Raw genomic sequence first — 8,993 nt, 5'->3', positions numbered from 1 at the left:
GCTACTAATGTAGCTTCAGTTTCCTTAACTCTGAAACAAACCCTCTGCTCTTGTTGATTCATGAGCAGCACCTGGTTCGGTGGGTGGCATACCCTGCATCATCACTCAGGAAGCCTAAGAGACCTACGTGAATATTCCCTTTATGGATAGTAGCTGCCTGTGTATCTTTATCCCCTCTGAACGATGGGGCTCATGAAATCAAATAAGCAAATAACGGACATCAAATATTTGACACCGCTGATCTCAAGTAGGAAACTTAGGCTCTTCCTACGTCATTTTCACTCAAATATCAAGTTCAACATGCCTTTTAAGTCTGCTAGGAAACCACACCCTAAGCACACTCTAGAACAGTGAGAGAATAGGTGTGATCAGTGTCAGGACAGAGGACGTCGGCCGCCCAGACCACAGCAGATCACGACATATGCTGTGAAAGTGATGGGGGGAGGTCTTTAAATTTGGATAAAGAGGGGACACGTTTGGTGAGAGACGTTAGGAAAGAAGAATTCCTAATATATGAATATTAGCAGAAAAAAAGGAACCACATGTCCAAAGAAATGAGATTCTACCTGATTCTGTTTCAAATTTCATTGAACATCTACTCTTTGTAAGGCACTGTGCTAACTGGGGAATGGAGTTGAAGAGGCCAGCCCTGAACTCAGACCCCAAGGGGAGACCGTCTACGTTAGTGTTTTCTTCCCAGGAGCACAGTGCAGAAGCACGCACAAACACTGTACTCCACAGAGAGGCAGTAAAAAGGATAGCTACATTGTTCTATGTGAATATTGATAAGGAAGCATTTACTTCTACCCCTGGGTTCCCAAGAGAGAGTCCAGGGAGGGCTACGAAAAGAAAGGAATGGAGGAACAGAGTCTCAAATGACACTGAAGCAGACAGTTGCTAAGTAGGTAAGATGAGAAAAGAAAGATGGTTCAAACAAAGGATGTAACATGACCGCGGAGTTTGGATGTTTCTCGGGTTTACAGAATTTTCAGAAAATTGGGGACAAGATGGAGTAGAAGGGTCACTCACAATTCTCTTATTTTTCCTGCAGAATGAAGCTGGCTTTCCTTTTTTTTTTTTTGCTTTCATAACAACTTTTAAAATTACTTTGCTTGACACCAGGATCTTCTCCTTGGGAACTGATCTCAGGAGCAGTTAACCTTGCTCAGCCTCATGTGTCAATGAGGCTACCTCCCTGAAGAACACCCCAGAGAGCTGGGATGGGGGGGCAGCAAATGGTGCATTTAAGTGAAGGAAGAACTGGTTTGAAGTGGGTGAAGGCAGGAATACAGGAAAAAAATTGACTAAAGTTTTAAAAGTTTATATTACGAAAAATTTAAAACACATAGTACTTAGAATAGCAAACTTTTTTCTTATATTGCAAACTCCTTTTTCTCATATTAATTTGAAATAAATTGAACATATTTTATTCATCAATATTTAATAAGTACCTCTGAGGGCAAAAATCCCCCACCTCATTATAACAAAAAGGCAAGTCATGCAGCTAAACAAAATTAACAATATGAACTTTTGAACATTTTGTGCCCAAGGCACTTATACAACATCAAGTTCTGATGCTCTGACAGAACATGAGGGCTATAGTCGGAGAAGCTGGTGTCATGCACATGTGGGAGATGCCAAGGATTAGGAAATAGGTGACATCACCCAGGAGTTGAAAGGAAGCAAACAACAGAGGAATGCATGAAGGACAAAATGTGAATGCGGGCCATAGACATGATGGGTTCAAGGGCCCTGAAGATCTGTGGGGAATGAAGCCATCCCTCCATTTGTAAAGAGAATGAGACTTAGACAGGACCTTGAAGAAGGATAGAACTTAAACAGGTGAGGGAATCGGGGTGGGAATTCATCTGAGGGAAATCGTTTAGATGATTACTTGGAGCTTGACTGGTCCAAAGCCTCCCCTCGCAGGAAGGAAGGGAGTGCTAGAAAACAAGGTCACCGAGGTGGGTGAGACTACTATATGCAGCAACAGCCCGGGATTTAAATTCCATGCACTATGTCAATAACTGTTGGTCGAATGTGTACAGTATCCAATACCAGAGACTATGAGGTAAGGATACCAACACTTATGAGATTAGCTTTGTACTCACAAGTCGATTCAGGCCTATTGCAGAAGGCATATAAACATGAAAACCACGATCGTAAATCACTGAATGTTTTCTATGGGTCAGGCACCGTGCTGTGTACTGCAAATAGAATGATTCATAAGTCATGGTCCTCAGGAAGCCGTTGAATCATTAACAAGCTGTGATTGCAATACTGACCTAAGAAAAATCATTTCAGGGAAAATTATTTAGGGGAAGCACAAAGAATGGACTAAAGGACAATGCTGAGTCAAAAAGACAAAGTGGTAAGCCCAGAACAAGAATAGAGATCAAGGGGTTATACAAGAGATGTATTAGTGAGAAAAAAGTAGGAGAAACTGGGTAACTGATGTCCAGAAGTCTCAGGGAGGAGAGGGCATCTGGGGGCTATCATTCACACCTGAGCCGCATTAGTTGTTTTGGGGGCTGTCTGAACATTTCTGAACGATACAGACATCACCTTCCCTAGGTGTCGAGGAAAATTCAGTTAAATGCAGCAATGTCTTGAAACATCTTGCAAGGGACATCGTGTTTCTCGGTAGAAGGGGGAACTTCCCCATTGCCGATGCCTTTGATACACCAATCTGTTCCTCTCAACTGACTGACCAAACTCAATAGACTCTAACGCTCTGTGTGGTATTTACTTGGAGTCAGCAAACATTTCACAGATAAAAAAAGAATCAGTAAATCATTTTCAAGGATTGGAAACAGAAGTCCTCAGATGATTCACTGATGATTCAGGTTTCTGTGTATCACTTCTACTGAACGTGTTGCCAAGGGAGCTTGGGGCCTACTTCCTACCACACCACGGCTATAAAAAGTACCAGCAAAAGCCACAGGAGAGTAACGGCTCTATTCTGTTATTTAAAAAAAATAGCTAATGAACTAATTGTCAATTCCACCAGAGAGGCTTGGGTGTCTGTGAAGAGCACATCCACCAGACACAGAGGAGCCGGGTTGTTACTCTGTTTAGCCACCAACTGCTTTTCCACCTCTTTCCTCATCCAGGGCATGTTCTATAAAGGACCTAAGAGGCCAACAGAAATTGCTTTTCCACAAAATCCAGGCTGACGTACTTTTGTACTCATAGCCATGGCCTGTGAAATCTGTGTCAAGCTCTGGCAGGGTTAGATCGCCCAGTCACGCTGCCCGCTTCCCTGGGTCACCTTGGTTAGAGGAAAGCTTGGGGCAGGGGGAGGGGCCGGGCTGCAAACGGGTCCGCACACCTTCAGTCCCACAGCCACCGTCTGTTGGTTTTTTCTCCGACAACTATCTCTATTGAGCAACGTGAAAATATCGATGCAGTCAAAAGAAGACCAGTCATAAATGGATACTTTCCCTTTATGGTATATATACTCTCAGCGTTCTCCTTTACTGTGTGCTTTGAGCCGAATTCTCATCTGAAAATCCGGAATAGGGGCTGCCGTTCTGGATAGCTGTCAGATAGTCACAAGCAGGACATAAGTTACAGCGCAGACAAACACGCACTGCACTCACGGGGGAGGGTCTCCCATCCACTCAGAAGACCGGGTAGGACAACATAATTGTAAACATTCAAAGAATAACTTTTTTCATTTGGCTTTGATGCCAGGTAGAAAATTCGTAAAGGCAGGAAATTTCTTTTTTTTTTTAATGGACACAGTTTCATGAAAAGAAACTGTGTCCATTGAAAAAAAATTCCTGAGCCATCCCCCTCAAGAGGTAGAAGATATCTAAGAATGTGTATGCTGAAGTTCATTTAACATTAGAGCCCTTCTGTCTGAAGGGGCAATATGATTCAATATGAAATTAAAAATTTAAATGTACTAAATGGGTGTGAAAGCGTTGCTTGCACCGAGCTGTGATTTTTCTAAAATGCAAACCTGATTGTATCATCTCAAGTTAAAAATCTATCGTAAGTTTCCTAGTTCTTAGAGAATAAAATAAATACAAGCTCCTTTTCAAGGGATGCAGAGCTGCCGAAGGCCTCATCCCACGCCCCTCTGCACTTGAGTAAAGAGAGCTGCTTATATCTTTCACCTGCTAGCACGGCTCCACACCTCTGGGGCATGGCACATGGGCCTTGCCAAGCCTTTGCTCTTTTCCCATGTGATTGGTTTCTATTTATTCTCAGCACCTAATTCGAATATCACCTGCTTTGCCGAGTCTTTCTTGATTCAATTGCCTGTCAAAAGCAGTTGTTATATAGGACCTCCGGGCTTGCCCACATTTATGATATTGTTTTTTTTAAATTTTTTTTATTGATTATGCTGTTACAGTTGTTCTATTTCCCCCCTTCATTCCCCTCCACCCTACCCCCCCGTCCCCACCATTACCCCCCTTTAGTTTATGTCCATGTGTCTCAAGTTCTTTAGATTCTATATTTCCCATGCTATTCTTGCCCCCCATCTATTTTCTATCTACTGTCTATGCTACTTATTTTCTGTACCTTCTCCCCCCTTCTCCTCCTCCCACTCCCTGTTGCTAACCCTCCTTGAGATCTTCATTTCTATGTTTCCACTCCTGATCTAGCTGTCCTTTTAGTTTGCTTTTGTTTTAGGTGTGGTTGTTAATAACTGTGAGTCTGTTGTCCTTTTACTGTTCATGTTTCTTTAACTTTCTTTTCTTAGGTAAGTCCCTTTAACATTTCATATAATAAGGGCTTGGTGATGATGAACTCCTTGAATTTGATCTTATCTGAGAAGCACTTTATCTGTCCTTCCATTCTAAATAAAGTTTTGCTGGATAGAGCAGTCTTGGTTGTAGGTCTTTGGATTTCATGACTTGATATTGTGCTTATAATATTACACATCAGCTTTTGTTCATAAATGTGTATAATTTTCTTCTACTGCACTGCATAATTCTTCTATTACTCTGCATAAATTCATATTATTACTTTTTAAATCTTTGTATTTCTAGCACTTTGCACAGTACCTAGAATACATTAAGTTGTTTGTAATTTCTTGTTGAAATTTTTCCTATTTTGTAAACCTTAGGATTATTGTTAGGAGAACTTTTGTTTAAAATAAATGCATCACTAGAAAATGTCAGTGATACATAAAATAAACATCACATATCTGTGTTTTAAAATGCCTCATAGGAGAGAACTGTGTCCCAAAGTTCTTGTTGGATAAACAAGGAAAGGGGCCAAAGTGTCATCAGTCAGATGGGTACAAATGAAAAGGGTATTTGTTCAACAAAGAAGAACAACAGTGAGGTCTTCCCAATCTCTGATGCTGAACTAGCTGGTGGAAAAATTAAGATGTAATTTTTTTATTGTCTTAATAACTCTCAATGGGACCAACATAAGCATCTGCTTTAATATCTAATTCAAACCTATGGAAGCTTTGCAATGGGTTTGTCAACCAAAGAGAATGAGAGAAAAGCTCTTCTCATCAAATGTAATGTTTTGGGGGGATACAGGGGTCAGAGACAGTGGGCCAAGTATTTCAGAAGCCCCTATCTTGTCTATGGCCCTACCACCCTGAACCCACCCGATCTTGCTTGATCTCAGAAGCTAAGCAGGGTCGGGCCTGGTCAGTATTTGGATGGGAGAAGCCCTCATCTCTAGGTGTAAAGGATGAAGGTGAAGTGTCAGGGTTGAATGTAGGAGAGGAGTTTTATTTTGAAACAAGACTTAGCATTCTGTACTACTATAGGATCTAAGCTATTGGTAGTGCATGGCTTGCTATAAAGGAAACTAAATTACTGCTGGGCACTGTGACCTTTCATCAGCAACTTGTACCCCTTGCCTTGGGTTCACGTTGGGGGGTCTGGAGTCACACATCCACTGAAATGCGAGATGCCAGGACAAGCTGAGAATGCTACACTAGAAAGAGCATAACTGAACCAAATGCTAGAGTAGGACTAGGAAATAAAGAGGAACGAGGCTGAGATGTATTTGAAGAGGAGGGGCATCTTTGAACAAGCATCTGAATACCAACTAGCCTTAGAGTGGTGTCTGGACAAGTAGATAATCTTGATGCCAAGTGCTTTGGAAATACTGAGAAAACTCTCTCCATTTTCCCTACAGGTGTTAAAATATTCTTCAAAAAGAAGTCAGAGGAGAGAACTTACCTGTGCCAGTATTTCTAAAGCCTCAGTGGGGCTACTATCCTCTTCCCTGATAGTGGGACTCCTGGACCAACTCTGTGGAGCCTGGGTATTCACAGTCTCAGAGAAAACCCAGAGTGAGTGCAAGAATGGAAGGCAGATTTCAAGAAATGCATCAGGTAATGTGAATGCATCATAATATCCGCCCACTGTGCAGTACTTCCCTTGTCTCCCAAACACTGATAAATGGACTTGTGTTCTCCACCAGAGTATATTCCTCTACTGATGGTTCTCATGTGGGTGTTCCTCTACCAGGATATTTTCAGGACAACATCCTTGTGCACTTAGCAGTTGAGACTCAAGAACTCTCAGGAGGAAGAGTTGAAGACCTGAGCTGGATTCTAATTCTAGACCAAGTTCTCACACCCTCACTTTTCCTGATTTCTCAGTTGGGTCTTCCCCCAGAAGATCACCCAGTGACATTAGGCAGCCAAGGAGGTGTCTTGCACTCCCAGAGATGGCACCAGAAGGAAGTGTGTCATGCCCTAACAGCATTGGAAAAATGAAACTGAGCAGAATAACACTGCAAAGACTCAGAAAACCTGTCAGTGGAACTAAAGTCAATAGAAGTAGCTGGAACCTATAAGCTCAACCTTAACAGAAGATATAAATAGAATTGAGAGTCTCCTAATGTCATAACCAAAGAGTCCAGGATATAATAGAAAATCATTCATCATAACAAGAACCAGGAAAACCATAATCTGAAAGAGAAAAGAGAATCAGCTGATGCCAACAAGAAGATAAATTAGATGTTGAAATGTCTGACAAGAATTTTAAAGCAGCTGTCATAAAGTGCTTCAAAAATAACTTATAGATTGTCTTGAAACAAAAAAATTAGCAAAGAAATAAAAATGATGACAATCTGTGGAATGGGAAAAATATTTGCAAACAATATGACAAGATCTGTTCAGAAATTATCCAGCCATCTACTATGAAAAATAGAGACATTTATGGAATAAGATACAAGATACAAGAAACATTGTACACAGGACAATGACGCCTCAGTTCCCTTCAAAGGAGGCACCTTGGGACCTAACACAGTTCTCCCAATCCCCATCAGCTGCCCCATCGTATTTTCCTGTATCTCACTGACTGTCTGAAATCTCTTCCCTTTCAAAGATGATTTTAGTTTTTGGAAAAGCCAGAAGTTGCAGGGCACCAAATCTGGGCTTTAGGGGACTGAGTCACCTGAGTGATTTGATATGTTTCACCAAAAACTCTGCATGAGACCTGATGCATGAGCAGGAACGTTATCATGATGAAGCTGCCAATCACTAGTCACCCATTAGCTGTTTCCTTCTGAATCACTGAAATAGTTTCCACAGAGGAATGTTCAAGCTTACTACAAAATTTGATACAGATTTGTTGCACTGCTCAGCCACTCTGAATGCAGTGGCTACACGGTAGATATGTTCATTCAATGGTATCTACCACCCCCACTGACTAGTACAGTGAAGTCATCATTGTTCACACATGCATAATCCAGTCCACTCTCCTTGGCTGCCAGGTTACCTGGATGTCATGAAAACCATTCTTATATCAACAATGGCTGGACTTTGTCTGGACAGAGCTTGTATATCTGATGATGTGTTAACACTGAAAACACATAAAGAATTTACACAACTCAGTAACAAAAACAAAAACAATCTATAAATAATCCAAATAAAAAATGGGCAAAGAACCTGAATAGACATTTTTCCAAAGAAGACCCATGAATGGCTAACAGGTAAATAAAAAGGTGTTCAACATCACTAATCATAAGGAAAATGCAAATCTGAACCAATTGAGATACCACCTGACACCTGTTAGAATGACTGTTATCCAAAGAACCAGAGATAACAAAAGTCGGAGTGGATGCAGAGGAAAGGGAATACAGGCGCACTGCTGGTAAGGTTGTAAGTGACACAGCCCCTGCAGAGAACAGTATGGAAGTCCCTCCAAAGTTGAAAACAAAACTACCATCTGATCTAACAACGCCACTTCGCGGACTCTATCTGAAGAAGATATACACCATGTCAAAGAGAGACCTGCACTCCACGTTCACTGCAGCATCACTCACAACAGCAAAGGTGTGGAAACAGCCTGTGTGTCCATCAACAAATGAGTGGCTGGAGAAGTTGTGGCATATATGTACACCACGGAATATCACTCAGTCGTAAAAAGAAGGAAATCTCTCCATTTCTGACAACATGGATGCACTTTGAGGGCATATGCTAAGTGAAATAGTTCAGACACACAAAAAAGACAAAATATATATTCTAAGATCTCACTTATATATGGAATTTTTTAAAAAAGAAAAAAAAAACATGAAAAGAGAAATCAGATCTGTGGTTACCAAAGGTAAAGATGGGGGAACTAGATGGAGGTAGCCAAAATTCTGAGGAGAAAAAAAAAAAAAAAAGGAAAGAAATAGAAGTTACGGAAAGAACCCGAAGCCAACTTCCATAACTCTGGTTGTGTTTTAACTCATTGTAATTATTACTCCTGGTATTAAGAGCTGTGGATTGGAATAAGCCCCTGAGACAAACAAGAATAGGTAGTGGCTCTTAAGTTGCCATAGTTATAATAAGTATTTCAACCCTCTCTCTTATTTTCCCAATCTGCCTCAGTAAGAAGATTGGATTATAGTACAAAAAGAAATAAAACATTTATTTATCATGCCCTGTTCTGGAATTGCTCAACCCAGCCTGACTTTTTATTGACAGAATTACTATGTGCAATACTGGGAAACAGGCCATCCCTCTGTAAGAAGTCCCTGGTTTATCTGTCTCCAAACCCACATCTAGTTTCAAGATA

The 8,993-nt window shown here is 41.1% G+C and overlaps 1 long non-coding RNA gene across 1 annotated transcript; it reads left to right on the top strand.

Annotated features, from left to right (window-relative positions):
• The first annotated feature begins 1,693 nt into the window (after positions 1–1,693).
• Positions 1,694–8,631, top strand: LOC128625813 (uncharacterized). The gene is made up of 2 exons (XR_008389638.1): positions 1,694–1,842; positions 6,118–8,631. It is a non-coding gene; the product is annotated as an uncharacterized LOC128625813 (long non-coding RNA).
• Positions 8,632–8,993: the final 362 nt, after the last annotated feature.

Source organism: Artibeus jamaicensis, unplaced genomic scaffold, assembly GCF_021234435.1.
Source record: "Artibeus jamaicensis isolate MK-2021 breed Jamaican fruit bat unplaced genomic scaffold, CSHL_Jam_final contig_923, whole genome shotgun sequence".
Lineage (NCBI taxonomy): Eukaryota > Metazoa > Chordata > Mammalia > Chiroptera > Phyllostomidae > Artibeus > Artibeus jamaicensis.
Note: the sequence above shows the minus strand (reverse complement) of the source record. Positions and strands in the feature narration are given on the sequence as shown.